The sequence below is a fragment of the Lepidothrix coronata genome, unplaced genomic scaffold, assembly GCF_001604755.1.
Source record: "Lepidothrix coronata isolate B3197 unplaced genomic scaffold, Lepidothrix_coronata-1.0 Scaffold63, whole genome shotgun sequence".
In the NCBI taxonomy this organism is placed as follows: Eukaryota; Metazoa; Chordata; class Aves; order Passeriformes; family Pipridae; genus Lepidothrix; species Lepidothrix coronata.
In genome coordinates, this window is record NW_016690243.1 from 89,627 (window position 1) to 115,970 (window position 26,344).

The 26,344-nt window shown below is 39.0% G+C and overlaps 1 long non-coding RNA gene across 1 annotated transcript; it reads right to left on the reverse strand.

Moving 5' to 3' along the window:
- Positions 1-7,574: 7,574 nt before the first annotated feature.
- LOC108498741 lies at positions 7,575-26,135 on the reverse strand. The gene is made up of 3 exons (XR_001875289.1): positions 26,016-26,135; positions 9,327-9,425; positions 7,575-7,776 (listed from the first exon to the last, which is right to left on the reverse strand). It is a non-coding gene; the product is annotated as an uncharacterized LOC108498741 (long non-coding RNA).
- Between the last annotated feature and the right edge of the window lie 209 nt (positions 26,136-26,344).

Sequence of the window (26,344 nt, forward strand, 5' to 3'; positions counted from 1 at the left end):
GCAGTATTTTAAAGCAGCAGTGTTTTAAACACGGCTGTTTTATCTCAGATTCACTAAGTCTTTGAATATCAACAGGAAGCTTGATATATAAACCTAAGTTTTATGGCTTTAATCTTTATAATTTTAATATAGCCTTATTTCTAAAATGGATTTCATTCATATAACCACTGTGTAGTAATGCCTTACAGGCACTGTTAATTCTTTATCCGGGATTACAAATATGCCTAAGAATAAAATGGAAGTAGATGTTAGGGTATTAATTTATGCATTTTTTGAAAACGTCAAAATCATATAACCTTATGGCTAATGATTTAATTTAATTATATGGCTACATTTTCATCTTCAAAGAAACCTACAAACAATGACTAATTAATCCTTGCAGCAGCCCTTTGAAATAGATAGATAGAAATAATTAATCCCATCTAACCAAATCCTTGCCCAAGGCAATACATGGAATCAATATTTAAACCAAGATTAGAGGTCACTCTTATTCTCTCGTCATTTCACTAAACTAGCAGTTCCCAAGTTTCCTTGCTGGTATAGTTTAGACGGACAGATGCCTGGGCCTGCACCAACTCTTCATTCTCTGTCTTCCACCTCTCTCCCAAAATGCTTCCTGTCCATCTTCCTCTCAAAAATTACTTCCACTTCAGTCAAGCCACGTGTGGAATGTGCAACATTGCCCCTCCAAGATCCTGTACCTGGTTTTTCCTTGCTTATTTGTATCACTACCTGACCAACTCCTTGTACCCACAGTCCTCCTCTAACAAGTTCCCTGTCCTCCAGGTGCCATTGCCCCCTGTTCCATGAAGCCCTGTCCTGTGCACATTGGCATCCCCCAGGGGAATTGCCTCTCTCTTCCCCTGCCCCTGTCTCCCCTCAGCAGCTGTGAGCAGCTGGTGGGATTGGTGTAGCTGCTTTGTATCTTCTGGATGGCTCACTCTTGTATGGTGAAAAGAGAGAAGATTGAAAATAAGCTTTGCACTCACTGTTCTCATAGACCATGGCCCATATCAAGGTGCAGCCTATGATCTGTTATTGAAGGTAGAGGTTTCTGAAAGGCTTTGCAGCATATTATGAGTTACAAAAAGAGTTTATAGGTTCAAGGGCAGACATTGTCTTTCCGGTAGTATTGAAGTCTAATGAAATTCATGAGTACGGAGATGAAGAGAAGTTGACATAGTAACAAATAATATTACTTGCCTGGAAACTGGACTAGTGATAATACTGACTGGAGTGAGGCGGTTCTGAGCACCATAGTGACCAGCAGGGATTGCAAAATGACAACAGCTGTTTGTGGCAGATTGTGATAATATCCTGATTTGACAGAAGAAACTTATTCTGCATAGCATGTAGTGATGGATGGGGTACAAGAAAAGAGAGGAAAAAACAATGGAAGAGGAGATTCCCATCTCATGTTATCAAAGTATGGCACAAAAACCTGAGTAAGTGCTAGAAACCTGGACTTCCCACCATGGCAGTGTTTAAGATCTTGTCAAATCTTATTGGGCTTTATCTTCTCTTATCCAGTAAGAAATAGAGTTAATGTGATGTATCCTGTAGCTGTAGATAACAAAGCTACATTTGTATTTGCGCTTCGATGTAATATGTCAGACTAGAAAAGGTATTCACAGTGACTATAGAGATACTGCTCCCCAACAAATTAGTGAAGGGACCAGAAGTATTCCTGCAGGCAGCTGATCCAACTGCTGTAGGTTGACATGACATAAGTTGACATGCCATACTAGCTGACATGCCAAACTTTCCTTGTACTCATCATTTCCTTTACTTTATAGAAAATGTTATGTTTTGATGTGACTGCAGGAGAGAGAAAATAAGAGGATACAGAGAGAACCTGAAATTCTCCAGCAGTGTTGCACAGTATCTAAGGATATATTCCTGATACACTACTGCAAAAACTGTGATTTCTCTCAGTATTCCCAAAAGTATATGGCTGAGACTGCATAGCTATGTCTGATGCTTGATTCGATTTTCTTTAGAAACATGTTGGATGCTCTGCCCCTGACTTTCAGGCTCTCTGTAACTGACTAAAAGGGCAGATAGCTTCCTAAATAAATAGCCTGATTTACCCACAAATTGACTGAGCTTTGACTAAATAGAATTTTATGTGGTGCAGAAGGTCAGATAGATGATTATAATTGTCCTGCTTGGCTTCAGATCATTGGATTTACTTGGGTACTAAGTCTCTCCATTCAGCATGATTCATGAGAGTAAAATTCTGAGCTCCATAAAATAGGAATTGTCCATTCAACCAAATGGAGAATGGCTGAGTATAGACATATGGCAGTCATTTTTTTCAGGCTGTTGATAATCTCAAAGAACATGTAGTAACAGAACAAATCAGCATGTTGGTAGAGGTTCCCCCGCCACCCACAGCACCTGATATTTTGGGGCATATAAACAGGATTGAGTTACAGTAACACATCCCTTTCAATCTGAGTAATTTTTACTGAAATCCAAGATGATTACTGTCAAAAGAAGATGTACAGAGGCATAGTCTTCTTTCTTGTTTAAAATAATTATATATCACAAATACATGCAGGAGAAGGCAAATCACTTAAGGACTTGTCTTGGAAGAAGTAACATAGTGGAACTATGGATGCGTGTCAGTTTCCTGACATAGTTCAAATGTTAAATGACAGATAACCTACTATCACCCAAACCAGATGGCAAAGCTGTATTGTATGATACTGTCAATGAAATCCTGCCTCTTGACAATTGAATTAGAACATTTTTTTCACAGCCATGTTGAAGGTTGCCGTTCCGATACTTTCTCTTGCACTTACATGACTCCCAAATCTTCGTTCGCGAAGCCTAGCCATGACATGACTCTACATATGTATAAGTTATGTAGAGCAAACATAACAGTGCAAGATTTGCTGCATAAAATCTTGAAGGAAATTTTCTTCTAGTCTAGGAATATATTTTTTTGATTTCTGGAATTAATTGCCTGATAGCATCTTATAAGCACAAGTCAAAAGCCTAGCCCCACTGAAGTGTTACCAGGTACTTGCTCTGTAGTGAACAGAATCCTTTTAAGATGGTGACTGCTGAGATATATTCAGTGGTCTGTGTCTCCCTTGAACAGAGAGGGAAAAAAGAAATGTCATCTTTTTACTATGCAAATTTTGCAGGCAGTTTACTGTGTTTAATGAACTGTTACAGCATATGCAGATGAACACTTCCTACCCGCTCTCCACAGATCTGGCATATGTTAATCACTTGTCCCGTATTTCTCTGCTATATAATGGCTATCTCTGCTCATAGAAACACAGTCTTCAAAACTGAAACAAGGTCCCCAGAGGCTTCAGTAAGCCAAAGGTTAAATCTATCTCCTACTGTCAGGCCAGGACATGAGAGACTGACTGGTGGTGTCTTCTCAGCTTTTAAACAAAGCCAAAGGTTAGATGGCCAGAAATAAAGTCTGCTGCCCTTTCTGTCCTACAGCGAAGACCAAGCAAGACCATTATTTCTTTTTGTGTAGGCTTTCACCTTTAGAGCCACAGAACTCACCATGGAGCTTTGAGCTCCATCTGACCACAGTGACTTTGCCAGGGTCATACTGGAATTGGGATAGTCCTACAGAAGCAGTGCAGGTAAAAGGAAGCAGGTTAAGTGGTTTCAGTGAAGTTCAACTCATTGCAGAGAAGACACAGCCATCAGTAAGGTGCCTCTTGAGGTCAGTTATGCATAACCACAGCCTTTTTTTAGATCTTCTTTTTGCTGTCTCCCATGTTAGGCATAGCACTTCCATTCCTTTTCTGTTTTTATTAATATAAAATTACATCCACACTTGTTTGTTCAAGAATATGTACTATCCAGAGCCTGTAGATAACTGCATGATAGCTTCCTGTCTCTTAGCGTAAGTAGTACTAGTGCTACATGGGTTATATCTGAGTATGAGCAAGAATATATAATATCTACATATATACCTTATACATAAAATAAGTATACATGCACATGTATACATATATAGACTGTATACACTGGCATTGCCTCCAGCAGTAATGTACTCCAGTTGTGGTCCAGACAAAATATTAAAAATATTTTAAGGAATGGTTCAATGGATTTAAGTTGCTAGCCTTGAGACTTGTTAAGCATGCATGCTTAGTGCACTGTAAAGATCAGACTGTTTATCTATCTTGAGTTCAGTCTGTAAAAATGAAAATATCCTAGACCAGTAGATGCTATTGCATGTTTAGGTCTCATAGACCTGTCAGATTTTGTAGTCAGAACCTTTGCAGATGAAGGTGCTCAAAGTCCAGATTTTCCGGGAAGCTCTTCCCTTTCTTGAACCAGTCTTAAGATTTACCTGATGAATTGGATAGGAGACCTGATTTAGTTGTAAAGAAGTCATCTACTCTTGTGTTAGGTTGGGCTTTAGTTAGATCAGCTCCACAAACCTCTGCCTGATCATTCTAGGCTGATGTAAAATAAGGTAGAAACACATGACAAGGCTTAAGAAAGAGATTTAATTCCTAGGTTGCTGTAGGATTTCACACTTACTTTCTAGTGTCTTTTGTACCTAAGAAGAACAACTTATCTTTCTCTTGATTTTCCCCCAGCCCTTTTTGATTTTACCTGCAGAACAGTGCAAGTAGATACCAAAATATTTTGCAAGATAAGAAGCACTTAACATACTGCAGAAGTGATGTAAAAAATAAATGAGATCAATGCAGCATCCCTTTGCTGTAAATCAGCTTTGGCTCAGCCTGACTAGAAGTTCTTTAACAGTATCTGGCCACTTTTTCCCCCATAAGCCTGCAAAGACCTCTGTCTTCTCCACTCTAATGGAGGTTTTGAATCTCAGGATTGTCTCTCTGCATCCTGTAAAGAAACCAGAGAGACACCTGCAGAAAATCAAAGGCAGCAATTCCTGCAGTCAAGATGGTTTTTTTAGCCTTTGCTCCCAGTCCTTGCAAAACTGTGTTATATTTAGTGATGCAACAAGTCTGACATCATAGCCCCTGCACAGGAAATAAAATCTTAGTATATTCGTGTGAGGGATGAAAGACATTGAAACACTGGAGAAGAAGTTGAAAAAAATGGGAGTATTGTTTATCAACAAAATATATCAAGCTACCTGAGTTGCCAGACCTTCAATTTCAAACTTTCTTGTGAAGTTTTCAGAGCTTTTGTAGCATCTTGCCTGATATGCTAGGTGAAACTAGAATAGTTAGGCATTTTTATAACTATTTGCTTCTCCAGCTGCAACATAAGTCAGTTTATATTTTTCATAAATTTAAAATACTGTTTTTTCATCAGCGATGGCTTTAAAGAAATACCACTAGAGGGCAAGATGACAGCTGTAAGCCATTTGAATTTTGCTGTTTCAGTCCTGCAGATGTTGAGGTTGATGAGAAATTATTTACTCCAGTGGTGCTAAAACAAACCTTAAAATTCCATTATCTTCCACAAATTCTTAAAAACTCTGCCAAAACCCTTAAATATAGAAAATAAGCTATTTTATTTAAGCTAACATGCTATGAATAACTGTCAAGTGTAATTAACAAAAATTATATACATCGTCAATCAATATTAAAAAAGCAGATACAAGTATCATATCAAATGTCCTTCTGAAATTGCCTGGAGTTCCCCAATATAAACAAACAGCAGATCTTACCAATTCTGTGATAGTTAAATAAGGTATTTCAACATATATACTTTTATATACACACATACACACATGCATCCATGCCTACACATACATTTACCTCTACATTAACAATATAGATGGAGTGCTGAGCAAATATGGAAAAGCTGATTTTGATTCCTAATACTGTTTTATTGTTCCTTAGAGCTTCAAAAAATGCTTTAAAAAATAACCTAATGCAGTCCTACAGCCAGAGGCTTTGAGCTTGTCAGATGCCATAAACAAAGCCACAGAGGTCCTGGCCAGTACTTGAATGAGAGGCCTCAGAGGCAAGAAAGGAGTCTGTGGGATGCATGTAGTTTTTGCTTTTAATCCTGCTACTATTTCAGTCTCCCACAGAAGTTCTTGTATTTCAGTTTGTTCTCATTGTGAAAGCTTTGTTTCCTTTTCTGCTTATATTTTAAAAAGAAAATTGTATACAAACAGTGGGAAAAATCCTAAATTACCAGCTCATTTTTTATTCTAAACACTACTTGCATAAGGCTTCAAAGGAAATAATAAGCAGTGTTTGAAATAAAGTCTTTAGCATTTGGCTCATTGTTAAAGGATGCTGTGGATAACATTTCAATTACCGAGTTACTGTGGCCTCCACCTGGAGCCATTTCCCTTTAATTTTGTCCCACAAATGCGCATAACTGTGATAGTACTTTTTTGTTACACTTATACAGTATTCTTTGCTTTAAAAGTCCCTAAACAGACTTCATGAGGCATACAGCACGTTGATATAGTAAAGGGGTTTCCTGCTGCAAGAACTGGGCATTAAGCCTTGGAAAAAATAAGAACTTCAACACAACTTCTGGAGGCTTCCTCCTGATGGAACACCCTAAAACTTTGGGCTCTTCTTCAATGACAGACCAGGCCTGTAACTCACGCCCATCCATACACCAACACCCTTTAAATCTCCAGCTTGCATTGTCAGGTCCAAAAGCAGTATACTTTTCTGTCTGGTGGGTCCTTGGGGCAGATCCTTTTGGCTACAAATCCAGCTGAAATCCTGCCCTTCCTCTGCACAACTCAGGTCTCAGAGGATCTCCAGGACCAAGCCTTGAGGACCAGCCAGCTCCTGCACAGCACAGACATAGGGAGGTTGCATGAGGCCCCTTTCCTATTGAAGTGACATCCCCTGGGGCTTGGAAAAATGTAACAATGGGCTGTTGAAGTGGGGTGAAAAGTCAGATGCTTCCTTTTACGACAAGGTGGACTGTGCAGTTGTTATTTGTCCCGTTTGTCTTTTCTTTTGTGGTCCGTCTGTGAGCCAATCCAACTGTTGGTAATAGCAGAGCTATCAGAGGCACAGGCAAGGGGGATGTAGGGGATATAGGGGAAAGCATCATACCTGTGATTCAAGAGGGGGAAAGAGGATCCCGTTTGTGAAATCCTGAGAGATCCTCAGTTACTGATGGAATCCTGCATGTCGTGATTGCAATGCCCCACGGGGTAATACTGGCATTAGAGACCAGCTCTTATAAGCTAGCACAGCTGAGGAGCCCATCAGTTTTGCTAGGCTTCTGTAGGACTGAGTCATTTATTTGATAGATAGTTGCACGGCTAGTATTTTTCTAAGGAGCTAGATCTGTAATGGGTGGGGTATGGCACAATTAGAAGGCTTGACTCTGCAGCAGAGGAAATTTCCCAAGTAATCTGGGGAAAAGTGTTTCTTCAGTTTCTGTAATTTGAAGTATTCTGAATATAAGTTTGCATCACCACTGTTAATCATGCATATTTGAATAGCTGTGTGCCCTGTACATTAGGTGCCTACATGGGATAGTACTATCTAGTGATGATCTTTATAGCTAGTTGAGTAAAGTATGGCTAGTTGCATTTTTCAAAAGAAGTTAAAGACTAATACCTATACACAGACACATGCACACACATATTCTGTGAGAGTTTTCCAGTGACTATTTTATTATTTTATTTTGCAAGTAATAATCTTCTTTTTGGTCCTGTTTATCCATTTATCCCATATCTGATGATCTATCTGATGCTAAATAATGCTGATCACTGGAGTTCCTGACAACAGTGCACCAGGGGAGGTGTGCTCAGGACAGCAGACCGAGAAGAGACAAGGGGTAATGAGACTCATAGGACACCTGGGTGCATTTCTAAACATAAAATTTTGAGGTTCAGAGAAAATGTTTTGTCCTTCAGGTTTTCATATTTTATAGAAAAATCAAATGGAGCATGAAAAACAGACCTTGGAAAATTAAACAAAGCCCTAATTTTCTGCAAAAAGAATGCTTCAGTAGAAATATTTTCATCAAGCTGTTAAAATTATAAACCCTGACAATTCAATATAGTGCTCTGCTCTGAATTGGAAAAATGAGTACAGATTCTTATACATTTGCATATATGCTAAAGGCGCAAGTCAGGTTCCAGCAGAAGTTTGTCTTTATGCAAGATGTCAGTCCCTTGAACTCCACTGAAAACTCCTACTCTCAGGCAAGGCCTGGGAGATCTGCTTCCAGCTCTTAATTTTCCTTTTACCTGATCTCTCTGTTAGTTAATAAGAAGCTATTTGCACTTCAGTAGTAAGATACTCCTGTCAATATTAAAATATAATTGATCCTCAAGTTCACCATTTACACTGGCAACAAAGTAAAGTGTACATTATCTTTATGATACACGTGCTTCAATTGAGCAGTGGTTTGCATCAAACATTTTCTTATGCTAATGATATCCTTGCCTTCATAATATAAAACAGTTAATTATCAATCATGACAATCCTGCTATGGGTTTGAATAGGGCATTTCATGCCTCTGTTTACTAACCCTGTTTTCAAACAGCAAACAAAAACAATGACTGGTCTCTTTTAGTTACTGTTGCTTTGGAAGCTAGTTACATGCCTTTATGTGTAAATTACTATTCTTAAAAAAACCCCAAAACCTAAAGAATCTGCGGGGTTTTTGTCCTATCTTTCTTTCTTTCTGTATTATTATTAATATGCTATGTCCAAGAGCTCTATTTCAACTTGGTAGGATACAATTCCTGAAAACTAATTAACTCATAATTTGATTTAGAGCAGGCATTTCTCAGCAGAAACTTATAATCAGAGAGGAAGGATGGTGTAATGACTAATGAAGTCTTGTTCCAAGTTCTTTACCAGTCTTCCTCAGTGACCTTAGCAAATCTCTGTGTAAATACTGTTATTCTCTTTTCCTGTGTCTAGTTTAGAGGAGTATTTTGAGAAAGGACTGTCACTGTATAGGAGAATGACTTCAAAGTGCTGCTGTCTTGACAGTATTCTTCAGATATGTTCCATGTTGCCTTTGAGTCAGTAATGGGTCTCTGGAGTTTTCCCCAACATAACCAGTGTAGAAGGGTCCAGTGTTACTTAAGGTCTTGCAAGTTAGAAAGTAGAAAGCTTGGAAAAATCTTTCAGATTCCATGATAATATAGTCTCCAGTATGAAATCTTAATGCCATATATTTGTGAATGTAGATTTTAAATGCCATTTTCATTTGGTTTGAGATGTATCTGTCTAATTCATGAGAATGAGAAGGAACTTACATGGATATCAGGTCCATGTAATTTTTTTAAATAGTTTTCATGAAACAGAAAATTTAGAACAGGTACACATCCATCCCATGACTTATCCTTTAAATACACTGTTATAAACACATCTTTACCTAACATCCAGTAATTGCCTCATTACCTCCATCCGTTGGATGAGTACAGCACTGGCAGTGACTGCTCAAGCTGCCCTGCTTTGTTCTATTGCCATCTACTCCAGGCAAATGTAGAAGATCCACCCCTAAAAAGGAGAGAGACAGCCTTCATGACTTCATACTAAAAAGCAGTGACAATTCTGCAGTGCTTCTAAATACTAAAATCCTCTATTGGAATGACATTCAAAATCACTACTTTTATTTTCATCTGTCTTGACTGGTACCAGTTGATGATAACTAACTCCACTAAAATAAGATATTTTCTCCTTAATCTTTGTATAATCAATGCAGAGAGGTAATTTCTGCCAAAGTAAAATTCAGAGCAGGACCCTAAAGTTAGGAGCTGCAAATCTCTCATGTCACTCTGCATTCCCCATCCAATTGCCAGAGGTTGACTATGCCAACAACAGACTTACAACTCATCCCACCAGTCTCCCTACAAGGCCTGGAAGTGATTACTTTTTGGCATTCTTCTAAACTACCTGAAAGGAGGTTGTAGTGAAGTGGAAATTGGTCTCTTTTCCGAAGAAGCAATTGTTAGAATGAGAGGAAATGGCCTCAAATTGCCTCAGAGATGTTTAGATTAGATGTTAGGAATTAAATCTTCACTGGAAGGGTTGTCAAGCACTGGAACAGGCTGCCCAGGGAAGCAGTTGAGTCACCATCCCTGGGGGTATTTAAATCATAGAATAGTTTAAATTGGAAGGGACCTTTAAAGGTGCAACCCCCCTGCCATGAGCATGACATCTTCAACTAGATCGGGTTGCTCAGGGCCCCGTCCAATTCGACTTTGAATGCTTCCAGGGATGGGGTATCTACCACCTCTCTGGGCAACCTCTGCCAGTATTTTACCACCATTGTTTTGAAAAAGTCTTCCTTATATCTAATCTGAATCAACTCTCTTTTAGTTTAAAACTCACAAAGTTTGTTCCCATCTTTGTTGTAGGCCCACTTCAAGTACTGGCAGGCTACCACAAGATCTCCCCAGGGCTTTCTCTTCTCCAGACTAAATAATCCCAAGTCTTTCAGCCTCTCCTCATAGGAGAGGTGCTCCATCCCTCTAACCATATTGGTGACCCTCCTCAGGATTCACTCCAACAGGTCTATGTCCTTCTTGTGACACAGATGTGGTACTTAGGGACATGGTTTAGTGGGACTTGGAAGTGTTAGGTTAATGGTTGGATTCTTAAAGGTCCTAAAGATCTTTTCCAACTAAGTGGTTCTATGAATTTATGATTCTGAACCCACAAGGTTACAGTTCTCTTCCCAGGAAACATCTGTACAAAAGAAAAGTTATATGAGTAATGTTGGTCTTGAGAATGCACTTTTTCATTTCCACCTCCCAAAACACTTCAGCAGAGGAATGCTGGTACTTTTTTAATATTCTTGAGCAAAGTATTTGATTTCTCTGAGTATTGCCCAGGACACTGATACAAAGAAGTTATGTATTGTTATAGGATTGATATATTTTAATTTTACCCAGATATTCTGAATTTGTAATGCAAGACAAATAATGTCCAAAGCAAACAACAGTACTTATTTTAAAAAAATGCCCAATAAATGCTATTGTAAATATCTAATAACAGACGAGCGACAAATATTAAAGAAAACCATGGGTTGATCCTAATCTTGTATCTGGAAGTCATCTAGCTCACAAGCCATAGACACTAACAGTTACGTAGTCCATATGATCCATATGATGTAGAATTTTCATACAGTATCTACAAACAGGTTGCATTCATGAGAGGTGATATATTAATGATGGACTGGGGAACAGCAAATGCATTTCTGTTTAATTTTCCTTGATGTTGCCCACAAGGGAGCAGGAAGGGACTGAGACTGGGGTTTTCACTGAGATTTCTCCCTCCTTTATGATTCCTGATTCTAAACTTACTTAAGAAGGATGTTGATCCTCATAGACTGCTTTTCTTTGTATGGAAATGTTAATGCCCCTTTTACAGTCATCGCTCAGTGGTAAACATGGCTTGTTTAGCATGGCTTGTCTAAGCTGCTAGCAAATCTTTACTGTAGTGAGAGGTAAAATGCTCTTCCTACCCTGGCATTTTGTAGAATTCATCCCAAAACCATTCTATACAGGGCACCTTATATTTACTGCAAAAATATATCAACATAGGATTAGAGCTGCATCTCATTACTATTGCTCTCTTGAGACTAGAGGATTTGATAATCATTTTGGGATGGCTGATTTCCAAAGCTTGTCCCTAACCAGTACAGTGATACTACTGCATATACATAGACATGCTCATTCCCTGCCCAGCAAACAGCTCATTCACTGCCCAATACACTTCTTTGTTAATTAACCTCAAATTTCTTAAGAATCCCTTTCAATTTGCTACTACAAAATACATGAAGCTTTCAGAAGTCTGGGTGTTAGATTGAAGCATGTGACATACAAGCATCAGGCACTGGAGACAACAGCTTAAAGTTGTAATGATCGTAATTACTGTTCCTTTCTCAAATAAGAATTCTTTATTCCTGTTTAGGATCTATGTGCTCACATATTTCACAGAAAATATTTTGTTGGTCTTTGAACTGCAAACTCCTCGGGTCTCCATGGGAACATACATTAAAGGATGAAACTAGATGTTCTTGTGAAAGCTGAAATCTGCAGGCATTGAAAGACTTCATTCCTAAAAATATGCCTCTTGATCTATTGTGAATCAGCTATCTCAGTTTATCCACTCCCCGCTTAATGCACTAATAAAGAAAAAATTCCAAATGTACTAGAGATTTCTTCAACAGCACAACAGAGTAGACAGCATTAAGTTATTCTTTTGTAAGCATTAGCTACAGAAACTTTGAAATTCAGAAAAAAGTGACCTTCAGCTTACTATTCCCAGCAAAGGAATGAATGGCATCCTGGGTATAAGAATATATTCACCTCATCCACATTTAAGGCCTCTTTTCACTTCAATGAGCTTGGTAGAATAGTCAAGGATTTTTGTATAAATTATCTCATTTTGTTCCTCTTCCAGGGACTAGTACTTACTGTTCTAGGCGTAATTTTTGACTTCCTCAGAAGAAAGGAAATTCTAAAGTGTTTGAAAAGTATTTACCATATTATGCTTGTTGTCACAAATGAAAAGTATGCCTGGATGCACCTTATCAGGCGAAACATACACAAAACAGTTGTGCATGCTGACGATGAGGGAGCATCAACACGCTGAATGTCAGAAAAAAGGGAAGAAAAAGTGTTACCCCACAATAATTTCTGTCAAATGATAGGAAACAAAATATATATCCCAGATTTTCTCTTTTGGCCTGTGTTTGACCAGAAGCCACTGCATAGAAAAGGTGCTGAGTGACACAGAGTCTTAGGGGAAAAGCCGAAATGCTGAGAAGCAGAAGCAGAGAAACTTTCCATTCTAGCATGTTCTGGAGCTTGTAAAAAATGTAATCAGAGCCTTTTTTCACTGTGGATAAAAAGATCTTTGAGAAGTGTGTACTCTGGTTATATTTTGCCTCTTAACGATACACCAGGACTACTTAATTGCTCCAGCTGCCTAAAAACAATCTGCCTTCCCAGCACAACATTAAAATCACAGTGCTCCTCCTAAAACAAAAGGCCTGACAGTTTTAGAACATATTAACTTTACACATATCCTTTGATTGTTTCTAGTAGAGATTAAAAAAACAAAAAGCTACATCTGTGGAAAGAGCTGAGATCTCTGTTAAGATCCCTATCCAGAAGTTTTGTGCTTATTTAATGCCTAAACTTGGTAGCTAGCTTTCACAACATCATTATCAAAGACATAGACAAGACATCATGTATGGCTTTCTTGGAAAGCTTTCTGCAACAGCATCATACTTTTTGAATTGTAAATAAAGATATAAGCAAACAATATACAGATAAATGAAAAATATTATTATTTTAGGTATCTGACAGAACGCATCTTTTTTATTTCCAAGTAGTAAGTAGTGAGGTTCAAATCCAAGTGCATGAAGACCAAGACAACACACAGGACTGAAATCAGAACCTTAGAAATATTCGGTTTCTCATGCTGGTTTTTTTGAATGACAACAATATACTTTCCTGACATTTAATGGCTGCTTTCCTAACTGTACCTCCTACTTCCATCTTTACCCCATGGAACATATTTTGAGTCTAATATGTTATAACAATATTGTTTCAAATTAAAAGGTTCTGCTTTAATCTAAAATCTATCTTAAGAGACTCTTATTTGTGGTGATGTATTTTCTTCAGGTCTAACTGCACCACATTTAGTTTGATGTTTTGAAATATGATTCACATCACCTTTGCACAGTTAATGTAAGATAGTTTTATAGTTCATCAGCAATTAGAAAACAGAAGGACATAGGCCTATATTAACAAGTAAGTGATGCAAGTATGAAGCAGTGTCACCATAGCAACTCGGCTTGCACACAGAATGCTGTATTTAACCTTGTGGAGCTCTTTAAAACTCCTCGTTACTGAAATAAGTAAACACTATGTGGTAATGGGGCTGTGTCTTCAATGCTATAGAATTAGATTTATCCTAGAAACATGCAATTGCTTTGGCCCAATATAACTTCTAAGAAACCGATAATGTATGAGCACTCAAAGAGACATGCCTCATGGAAATCATGATTTTCTTTTATAAGTGTGCGAGATTCCTTGCTCTTTTGGAACTTGGAAGGAATTATCTGTAGAGCTTATTGCAGTAAGAGAGAAGCATCTTAAGCAGGAAAATATTCCTAGGAATGACTTTTAGATTTTTATTCAATTTTCTTCTTGCTAGTCCACACACATGCTTCTATCTGCACAGTTACTGTGAGCTTTGTCAGCAAAAGGCAAAAAACATACATGCTTTCATATTTCTCTTGTGGGTTTGAATTTTCAGGCTTCTAAACTAGCCATGTGGATGGCATTATTTAGAAATGTGAATCTATATGCCCTCAAGTCAGGTAAAAGTCATGTGAATTAGCTTCGCTAGAGGGTCATGCTGCTTGTCAAAAAAGCTCTAGGCGGGGAATTTTTGCAAAAAAAATTATATTTCAATAACTTTTGGTAAGAAAGATAGGAGTTTTAGAGGTGTGAGATCATAGGATAAAAATGAATTCTTAGAAGAAACAAACAGTGACAGGTTTGAATATTGTGTGGGTTACAACTTCCCCTCAGCAGTCAGGCTAGAATGCTTCACCATTTCTTCATCTAGCTCAAGACTGATTAATATAATAAAATACCAAGGGCAAGAGACCAGATTTGTTGAAGGACTTCTTGCCTAACTACATTTTAGGGTGCTAAATCACATATCATTAAGAGTTTCACAAAAACCTCCTGAGCTACTTTATGTGTCTACAACCCCTTGGCTTTGTGTGTCTACAACCTCAGTTTCCAGTGGTAAGTTGCTTCATGTTCTGAAATTTCTGTGGAAACAGTGGATACTCAACCACCCAATGTCTGCCTAATACCTATGCTCTGGAAAGACTTCCAAATGAGTCCTTTCCTGTCTGTACCTCACCTATAAGATAAAAGTGCCGATGTCTTTATATAAAACTATTTTCTAGGGAGAATCACCCATTTGGGACAAGGAAATGAAAAGGTCTGTCAGCAGAAGAGACATATTTATTGGGTACATAAATTCCAAGGGAAAATTTAACAGAAAAGCCCCACTTAGCTTTTTAAGGAAATTATTGGCTGGTTTACCAGCCAACTGACAAAACAATGGTGTTCATAACAAACAAGAGAAAAAGGAGAGTCACTGTTACAGAGCTATATCATACCTGACACAGTGTGGATTTCAACTATATAAATAAAAAAAATGTATAGAAAGAGTTGTGTTAAATGGATTTTTTCTAAACTCTGCTATAGCACTGCTGTTCAGGAACATGTGCTTGTACTATGTTGTATTTTAGTAACCTGTCTGAACAGATAGTTTAAAACTCTCCGTTATACTTAAGTGTGTTTTACATAAGTTCACACTCAGAAACTGTTGTGAAAGGAGAAAAGTGCTGAAAAAAATCTGGTAAATAAGGGAGCAAAAAGGAATGTGAATATTTTTAGAATTCCTACCAACTATCAAAATCGGGTTACGTGACTAGCTGAAAGTATTATGGCCAGCCCATCAGTTTCCAAGTCAGTAACCTGTAAAAGCTGTGGGTTCTTTTAAGAGTCAGGCCCTGTGCCTAGTGAATTCAGATGCCACAGGTTCCCCACTGACCTCAGCAGGAAAGAAAGGTAAACCTCCTTCAGGAGGGATAAATGTTGAAAAATTCCAGCTTGAAGACAAATAAGTTTTGGCCCAGCTCTTCAGTAAGGTACAATCCTATTATTTGCTGTGCTGCTCCAGTGACAAACTTCTCAGTTGATGACTGTGATTAGAGACTCTCTGTCTTGGGGCCAGAGACGCCCATCTGCCAGTCTGACTGCCCTGCTGGGACATGGGCTTCTTGATTAATTCAAAAACCATAGGCACAGTGGAAAGACTGTTGAGGCATATCCAGTCCCTTACTGTGACTCATGCTATTCATGTTACTCATCCATGTGGGCACTAATGAAGTGACTGTGAGGTTCTGGGAACACAGAGGATAGAGTCCAGGTCACAAATGATGCTTGCCAATACTCCCATTTGACTGCAGAGGCCTACTCTGGGTCATATGAGTCATGAATTTGAATTCAGATCTTTACTAATAGTGTCAGCATTGGGCTTCAGCTTCCTATAACATCCTGCTTTTTTAAGGCAGAATGGGGAGAAGAGGGAGACTGTGACAGAGAAAATGTCCAATACCAGTGCTCAAACTTTGCGAGAAAGACTTTGATCTAGGGTTAAAAAGATGTGCACTCAGGCTCCAGAGGAGTCAATTAGAGTTTCAAATGCTGTTTTCAATGTTATATGTCATTCACAGTATTGCAGAGACTAGCAAATGCCTAATCTAATTCCCAGACTGGCCTTCACGTTTTTTCAATAGAATAACTGCAGCTTCAGTCTCAATAGAATGACTTCAGGCTATTTAAAATTATTATTATGAAAAATTAAAACTGCTTAAAAAACACTCTCTGAATTCAAGCAGAGACATCTAAAACAAATAGCACTGTTTTATAAAATTAATAGAATCACAGAATGGTTGAGACTGGAAGAGACCTCAGGAGGTCTGCAGTCCATGCCCCCTGCTCAAGCAGGGTCAGCTACAGCAGGTTGCTTAGATCCGTATCCATTCAGGTTTTGAGTGTTACCAAGATGGAGACTCCAAGATTTTTGGGAAACTTCTTGAAGTGTTTGGCCATTCTCACAGGAAAAAAAAAATTCTGTGTTTAAATGTAATTTCCTGTATTTTGGTTTGTGATCATTGCTTGAAATTGCAGTGCCAAACCAGCTACATACATGCAAACTGAAGCAAACCTGCTGCTTTTTAGCAAGTAGAAGATAAACTTTGGCTAAACTGAAAAGACACAGGCACCCCGATGTTCTTTAGTTAAAACCTTTCTCTCTTTCCAGTTGGATGGGCTGCACTCAGAGCAGGCAGATCCTTTTCTTTCATGGAGCTGTCACTGATTTCAGTCAGTACGAACAGGCCACTTATTCTTGTGGATGCTGTGTGGTTTCCCACTAGAACTAAAATCATCTAGGAATATAATGTTTTCTTTATTTTTTAAAATATAATTCCAAATGGTCTAATAGATAGTGCATACAGGTGCCATAAAGCATTTTTATTGCTAAATCTTAAAACACTGTTGCTCCGTTTTGTTAAATTCTATAGATTTTGTCCCTAAAAGAAGCTATGCCTAAATGCCTTGCTCTATAGCAAGGTTATTTCAGGACAATATACAGAAATTTCTCTACCTGTATAGTTTAACTTTGTCAACATCTCTCTAAATAATTTCACAATAAACTTTGTGGGACAGATTCATTCCCGAGGAAAGCCATCAGAAGTCTGTATAAAAAGACTTATATGAGAGCATTTTCACCAGAGATGAATCTATCAGCCATTTCACAGTTGAAAAGTTCGATAGTAAGGCATCAGAGAGTGAAAATTAAAACTTAAGACAAAAGATACTGTCACTGACTGATAGAACCTATGTTAAAACTGCTAGTGTTCCTTCAAACCCAATTCATTCCAATAATTACACAGTCATTAAAGCAACAGTCTAAAGCGAAAAATACCTCCATAGAAGAGTTCATGTGAACAGTTATTTAAGCTGCTTTTTAGAATATCTAGATGAGTGGCTTTTATGCTGAATTTAGGACTCTCTATTATCAGATCCTTGAAGTCATCCTACTTAATTACTTCTCTGCCAGGATCATTTTTACTCTAGATCTCTGTATAAGGCTAGTTTAGAGGGAGAAATTTTAATCTTGCAGCTGTAGGAGAGCCATTTTCATCATTCTTTGAGTGGTTTCACAGTGTATTTTCCTCACATTATCCAGCACTAAATAGACAACTATTAATTACCAGATAGCCTCTTCAGTAATGTGTCTGAGGGCTGCTGCCTGTTTAATCCCCAGTGTGACCTCCTCAGTCCCAAACATAGATCAACACCCTTGCTGTGCTGCTTCTTAGCAAGGTGTGCTCTCATATTCCAAAAGAATATGTTCCTCTTACCCACCTTCCCCACTAAGCACCCTAACAACCCAGTTATAGAGACCTTTCTGCACTTTTATTCTCTCAGGAGCCTGATGAATATTCATTCCATGCAAAGTGGAACAGTTTGAACAGAAATAATGGGATGCCTCACCCTTGTGCCTTAAAATAGCTGACCTTTTGTGATCAGCATATTCACCTCCATGTGGGAGATACCAGGTCAGATTCCCTCAGGCAGCAAAAGGAATTTAATCCAAGCCTCCCAAAGTCTTGCTGGGTCAGATGGGTTTTATGATACCAGCTTGTTCTTTGCTATATCTTTCTGGTTAGCTTGGCTTAGCTTATGCCTACATGTAACTCTTTATCTCTTAAAAATATTGGTCATTTATGAAATAAGTATGACTTCATCTGCATTCTCAGAGAGAAGTCACTAGCAATCAAGGGAGGGTTGGATGGGGCTCTAAGAAACCTGGTCTAGTGGAAGATTTCCCTTCCAATGGCAGGGGGGCTGGAACTATATGATCTTTAAGGTTCCTTCCAACCCAGGCCCAATCCATTCTGTGATTCTGTGATACAATGCTGTGTGCATAAAAACGGGAACTCTTTGTCACTTCCGTGTCTATATAGAAAAGAAGCAAACATGTTTAGGAATAGTGTTTCTTTTCATTTGTAGCCCACCAAAAAAGACTGTAGTAATTTCTTTGTGAATGCTTGTATAATATTAATAAATAATTTTGTGTTGCTTCTCTTGACTTACAGCTGAACAGGACCTCACAATTGAGGACTATGTAGCTGACGCCTTTCACAGTTCACCTTTAAAGAAGGGAGGCTTGGCTTCTGCTGCAGCAATATCAGCTACCAATGGGCCTCAGCAAAGAATAGGGCTCAAATCTCTATAGGAGAGGGATTTTGTTCTTCATACCTGATTCAACTCACTTCAGACAAATAAAATAAGAAAGGTAGTTAAACCTATAACAATAAAACAATCAGCAAAAATCAGACATGCAATACTTAATGTTACTATAGACTGGCTAAAACACAGACAGTACACTAACCTGCAATCATTACATTTCTTGAAAATTCCTACTCAAAGTTTGATCTTTATTGTTATTAAGATGACAGTTTGAGAAATCCAGAAGTCAGAATTACAGCTGGAAAATTTAGCGAAAATAAAGAGCAAATATATCATTTACACAAATAATGAAAAGGTCACTAGTACAAATAATTATAAAGATAGGGCTGTGAAACATGAAGAAAGGATGTGGTGCTCACCCTCAGATCATGCACATTGCCCTCTTTTGCCATACAAACTAAAAAGAGATGGGGCGGAACTTTCAATATATATCCTTTAGATCCTGTACAAAGTACTTAAAAAATCCTCGCACCAACACAACTACTAAAAGGTTCATAAGATGATTTGTGATCCTTCTTGAAGAGTAGTTTTTATTTACCCACACAGAAGAGATTACTTACTTCTCTGTTTTTTCAATGTTGATTTCTATTGGTGAAGAAGCAGCAGACAATGAATCCACTAAAAAAGCTAAAATGCTCAGGAGAAGGTGTAGGACACTTTTTTTTTAGTTTGCTCCATGTAGAAACAGGGTGCACAAAAGATCAGGAATGAGTATTTTCTTAAGAGAAAGATGTCTAATGCTGAGTTAGCACAAACTTTAAATTAGGTAGAAGATAAACTTTAATTTTACTTTGCCTTTTATGTAGCAAATAAATTCTTTTCTTAAGTTATTTCCATGGATAATCCCCAGCAGACATTGGTGAAATGATCTGAAGGAAAACAGAGCAGGGCTAAGCTTTCATCTTCCTTCTGGGAATACCCAAGCAGTACACATGAGAGATATGGACAAACTGGCAGGGCAAGAGGTACTGGGAAACCTAAGCATAAAAGGATATGAAAGGTATGGCAGGAGAGAGAGAGAATTTTTAAGTGGAATACAAAATTATGCAGAAATCATGTGGGTTATATTCTCTCAAAGCTGAAAATTACTCATCCCTTTCAAATGCAAATGATGTAAAGATGTCTTCTATCTGAAAAGGTAAGGCCGCTCAATCACTAATGACACATAATATCAAACATATTTTAATTCAGACTATCTCAAGTTTTCTAGTCAGAAAATTGATCTAGGCAGCAACAAAAGTCATTAGAGATATTTACAGAGGTTTCAAAAATAGGCTATACATTTTTACCAGAAGTCTGTATTCGAGAAGGTGGTAACTAGAATTAACTTCAATTTCCTTGGTGACAGTAACGACTGAATGAAAGTTTTCCTGTAGTGTGGTGAAGCTGGTGCTATGGAGCATCCTTGCAAAAAGTTATTCCTTTTAACCCAGAGCTCAAGAGAGTTTAGATTTTAAATGAAGCGAAGTTCCACTGCAATTTCTTACACTGAAATGTTAAGTGAGGTGTTTGGGGATTTATTTGCATGTAAAATGATTGACTTACACTTGAGGAGGAGGGGGTAAATTGGGGTAACAATCTAATGAAAAGAAAATTTACAAAAAGTGCAAGTTTAAAAATTCAGTGTCTGACTTTATTTGGCACATTCTCCAGTGAGTCTCAAGTTTAATTCTCTCTGGCTGGAAAATTATTAAACCGCACAAGTTCCTGTTGGGATACATTCAGGAGGATGTCTAAATAGCTAGTCTACAGAATTATTTGCAATTGTCAAAATGTTCAAATGAGCTATAAATAGTCAGAAATAAAGTGTAACAACTTGCTTACTCCACAAAGTTGTATTATTGCTCCCTGTGGTACTTCATATCAGGAGATTCTTTTGTTATAATAGGGTCTCTGTTCCTCAGTAGTCAAAAATATCTGGGAATAATTCAGTTTGAAGACTACACTGTGCAAACGTGTCCCTGCTGTGTCATGGCTGCACTGCTCCCTCCGAACCAGCCCTCCACCTCCGCTCTCCACTGTCACCTGCAACGTGGCTGTCCTCAGCATCGGCAGAACTCATGCTGGCAAACAGATGCATGCATGTCAGGGTTTTCCAAGATCTTCCTTCTCAAATATTTCATCAAGCATGCCAAAATTGCTCTGAGTTGACAAAATTTCAATGACATGGAAAACTGTCAGCAGTTGTAAGAGATCAGTGTTAAGACCATGTATGTGTGGATCTTGTCCTCTGTAATGGATCTTGTTAGGATAAGAACATTCAAAGCAGGTTTTGGTAATAACACATAAGTACCTGCTGCTGCATCCATTTTCCAAGGGACCACAGGTGGAGGGAGAGTTGGAGGAACAGAACACTTTCTCAAGAGCAGTGACATGCTGCCCAACATTATTCCTCTCAGTCTTCTGGGCTCCCACAGACCACAAATTCTCTAGCTCAGAAATTTTAAAGTCTGATCAAAAACCTGATGAGGTCAGAGGTAGTCCTTTCCTTTTTGAGGGACTGAATGATAACTTTTAGCACATCAGTGATATTTTTGTGCATTTAAAATATTCACATATTTTGCTAAGTATGTTTCAGAGGCAGATCATCAACTTGTGAATCTATAATCAAGACAAGCTCGATGCTAATAACACTATGAAAAATTTATTTCCTTTTATGCTTTTGGTGAGGGTCCTAATATTTGTCTACTGTGCAGCAAGTCAATGTCACTCAGTGCCACGTGTGTAGGATATAGAGAGAATTCAGACTGTTTGCCTCCCTCAGTGAGACTGAGTCATGGAAGAAGAGGTTCCCTTCAGATCTTGCAATATCATTCATTATTTAACACAATCCTATATTTTGTTTTGTAACAAAAAAGGTCTTTAGAAGCATTGAGTAAAGGTAATCTCCATTTGTGTATGGAAAGGTGTGGTAAACCGTTTGGCAGAGTGTGACTAATGCTGAGGGAAACTGGTTTTGTTATTGGGTTTAAAGAGGATTATGCAGTAAAACTCTTTGATTTTAGCAATCAGGAAATTTTAAAAGAAGCAGTCTGATCATGGCAGCTCTGTGTCTCTCTGGAGTTACACTATTCAACAGTAAGACAGGCGTTGCTATGGTAATTAAGCATTTTTCAAGGGTTTGGGGTTTTTTCAGATTTCTTCAGTTATTAATAATTTTCCTAAAACAGTTTGGAAAAATACTGGTACATTAAAATATCACTTGTTCCTAATAAACGGGCCAGTTAGAGTCTAATCCTTGTCTTTTAAAAGTCTGTGGCAAATCTTCACTGACTCTTATGGAAACATGACTCAGCCTTAAGTATTTGGCCATTTCTGTATTATTTCCTTCAAGTATATATTTTTTAATCAGAAATATTGGAAATGTCATGGTTTCTGACACACTAATTCCATCAGGGCTTTCTCAGGCAAGTGTTTCTGGCAGCACAATTCAGCTAACTTGCGAAGCCCCAAGGCCCCTTTCACCCCTCCTGCTGATGCAGAGTTGTCCTTTGAGGCACCACAGCACCTGGCACGGCTGTTCTCAGCACACTGTCTGAGAGGCTGTGAAACCACGACTTCTTGTAGGAACAAGAAAACAACTTCACAAGAGGGAAAAAATAAGAGGTTATCATAGAATCACAGGATGATAGCACAGTAGGTTGGAAGGGATCTCAGAGATCATCTGGTCCAACCTTTCTTGTCAAAGGTACCGCCTAAGGAAGGCAGCCCTGTCAACAGAATCTTAAAAGTGTCCAATTTTGGGGAGTTCACCACTATAGTAATCCCTGGGAGATTATTCCAATGGCTGATTTTTTCTCATTTTAATAGGCAAAATGATGCTGTAGTCTGGCAGCTTTCAGCATTGACATTTGCTTCTGAACTACCTATGGCTCAGGGTGTCTTTCCCCCATAACTCAGTAGCAGGATGCAATGGAAAAATCCCTCTACAAGGAGATCCTGGAGGCAACTCCCAGACTGGAGCTGAAGGCTGTCACCCATCACTGCAGCATCCAAAGTGAAGGTGTCCGCTCCTGGGGGAATCCAGAGATGCCAGAAACTGCCCAGGCACCACCAGGCAGCTCAAAACAAAAGTCACAGTAGTCAGGCACTGGGTGAGGAGATTCCTGCCTGTGCTTAGCTCAAACTGTCCTTTTCAGATACACCTATCTCCTCTTTACTTGGCAACTGCCCTGATAGTTAGGATATTGTATAAACAGTGATCAGTCATTGCTGCCACTGCCATTAAACAGCAGTTGCTGTTGCCATTTCATTAAATTCAGTGTGTGTGCAGTATGTGCAGAAAAGGCCTCCAGATGGGTCTGCTAAGAGGCATGCCTGTTTTGTAAATCTTAAGATGGAGATGGAATCTTTGGGTGGAGATGGGGTTGTACAAAATGTTCAGGTCAAGCAAGAAAGGAATATCTCTGGCCATTTGTGATAACACAGCATTTGGCACCCCAGTAAGTTTTCTGGATAAAGCTTAGGTACAGACAGACTTTCAGGCATTAGAGGAGGAGGGGCAAGATTTTTTCTTTTTGAATCACTGTCTTGAACCTTTATATCTTCTGCTTCAACAGTGCTTTAGACTCCCAAATGAGTTTTTTGGAACTTGTCCTTAAGGAATTATGAGATGGACTGTCATCTCAGTTTTGCCAAATATGTAGTGTCTATGTCCTATGTACAGTCTGGAATCTTTATTAAACTTCTGCAGTAAGGTGAGACCAATATAGACAAAGTTTTCAGTCCTATTTTTACTAATTGGAAAATCTACCTATTTATTAAAAGCTCAGAGAAAGAAAACAGATGGTTTGTTATAAGACCATTAATTGATGATTTAGATGAGGGGATTGAGTCCATCATCAGCAAATTTGCAGATGACACTAAGCTGGGGGGGAATGTTGATCATCTGGAAGGCAGGAGGGCTCTGCAGAGGGACCTGGATAGATTGGAGAGTTGGGCTGACTCAAACAGGATGAGGTTCAACAAGGCCAAGTGCCGGGTCCTGCACTTTGGCCACAACAACCCCATGCAGTGCTACAGGCTGGGGACAGAGTGTCTGGAGAGCAGCCAGACACAGAGGGACCTGGGAGTTTGGATTGACAGGAAGCTGAACATGAGCCAGCAGTGTGCCCAGGTGGCCAAGAAGGCCAATGGCATCCTGGCCTGGATCAGGAACAGCGTGGCCAACAGGTCCAAGGAAGTGATTCTTCCCCTGTACTCAGTGCTGGTGAGGCCACACCTCGAGTACTCTGTCCAGTTCTGGGCCCCTCAGTTCAGGAAGGATATTGAGGTGCTGGAGCAGGTCCAGAGAAGAGCAACTAGGCTGGTGAAGGGACTCAAGCACAAGTCCTATGAGGAGAGGCTGAGGGAGATGGGCTTGTTCAGCCTGGAGAAGAAGAGGCTCAGGGGAGACCTCATCACTCTCTATAACTTCCTGAAAGGAGGTTGTAGCCAGGTGGGGGTTGGTCTCTTTTCCCAGGCAACTATCAGCAAGACAAGAAGCCATGATCTCAAGTTGTGCCAGGGGAGGTTTAGGTTAGAAAGAAATTCTTTACAGAGAGGGTAATCAGACATTGGAATGGGCTGCCCAGGGAAGTGGTGGATTCTCCGGCCCTGGAGGTTTTTAAGAGACTAGATGTGGGACTTAGTGCCATGGTCTAGCAACTGCAACAGTAGTGGATCAAGGGTTGGACTTGATGATCTCGGAGGTCCCTTCCAACCCAGCTGATTCTATGATTCCTCAAGTTGAAAGAAATCTCTTTTTTTTTTTTGTGATAGAGTCACAAGATCTAGAGCACATCATCCTTGAGGAAACTTCATCCCAACATGATTTTTCCAGGCTGTCTTATTTAACCAGGACAAAAATGATTCCTTGACACACTATTAACTCTAGTCTTGCATTTTCAGCTCTCTGATTTTTAAAACAGGGTTCCTGCAGTATATCCCTCCTTTTTTCTGAAACAACCTGTACAGGTAAGGTGTGTAAGTACCAGGATAGGTCTTCTCGGCTTCTCCTCTCTTCTTCCAGAATAGTAGTTTACAGTAATTTGATGCAGTGTGCCTTACAGTATATCTCCTCATTAGTTTACTCAGCAGTTAAGGATCTGCATCTTTAATTGCCTACAGATTTCACAGAATATTCTGAGTTGGAAGGGACCCATAAGGATCATCAAGTAGTGAGCTGAAACCAGTATGAGAAGTGTAGCATAATTTGCCAACAATGCGAGGTCAACAGTCATTGTCTTGTTTGTCTTTTACTGCCTTTTCAGGAAAGTCATTGATCACTGGTTAGATGGAGCTCCATCAGATATATGTAAACCAAACCAAATAATCAGCAAAACCCCACAAAGGTTAGCATGGATTTTTGTGGATTATCTTAAACTGACAGTACTTCATGTGCTTGATAAGTGTTCACTTGTGATCTTTTGAGCTAGCCGTGCTTGCACAGTGGCCAGACACTAGTGGTAACATTGACCAATCCAGTTAAAGTCAGTTCCTGACAAGGCCTTTCACTGAAAGTCTTCACTGCAAGCAGTTAAGGTTTGCAAGAATGAAGCAATGGATATAGTATGTGATGGTGAACAAAACATCTATAACAAAAGGTAGGTTACTTGCCAGCTTAGACTTGACAGTAGCTGCTGGAGATTTTTACCAAAGTAAATTGTAATTCTCAAGGTAGCTTCCTGAATTGTACAAAGGATGTGATAAGATGGTTTCTGAATGAGAAGTATTTGCTCAAACCCTGAACTGGCAGTAATATTTTTTCAACATTTCAGTCTCTTGACCAAATGTGGCTCAGATTTTGGACAAATCTTCCTCCTTCAGGAATCGTGCAAAGGGTGCACCTTAATTCAGAGTTCCTGAGTCCTTTCAGGAACTCTACCTTTCAGGACTCAGGTAGTTAGATGTGTGTCTCTGCAGGAACGATTTACCACAGTGACCATGGCTTGGCACCACTTGGCAGGCCTAACAAGGTGATTTTTGAGAGTATTCCTGAAAACAGAGCTCAGTGAGCAGAAGGAACCCATTGACCCTTGAACATATATGCCCAGTTTTCCCAGCCCAGTAAATACCTTGGAAATTCTTGGTCTCTTTTGAATGCTGTGGCTTGAGATTTGACCTTGGTCAGCTTCTGATCAAGGACTAATTATTCATTTACACAACAGTTCAGCAACCTTCACTCAAGGCCTTTGACCTTTACATTTACTGTCCCATTTTGGTATCACATCTGTTCACTCACCATTCTTGTGGTGTTTAGGAACCCCTTCTTAGATCATTAGTTTCTGATCAATTAGCAAAGCTTGAGATGAGCCAAACAGGCTTGCAGGAATTTCCTGAGGATGAATGACAAGAGCCCTAATGTGACTGTTAAACAGAACTAAGTGTCCAATGACTCTCTTGAGCGTCAGTTGTAAGTACATGTGCTGGAAGAGGTATGTCATCGGGGTCAGACTGAACCCCTCACAATATAGGTGTTCAGAGAAACATATTTTTTTGATGAAAACTGCTACATGTGAGATTCCTTACATGGATAGCTGTAGATTTCTCCATATTAGATACATGGAGCAG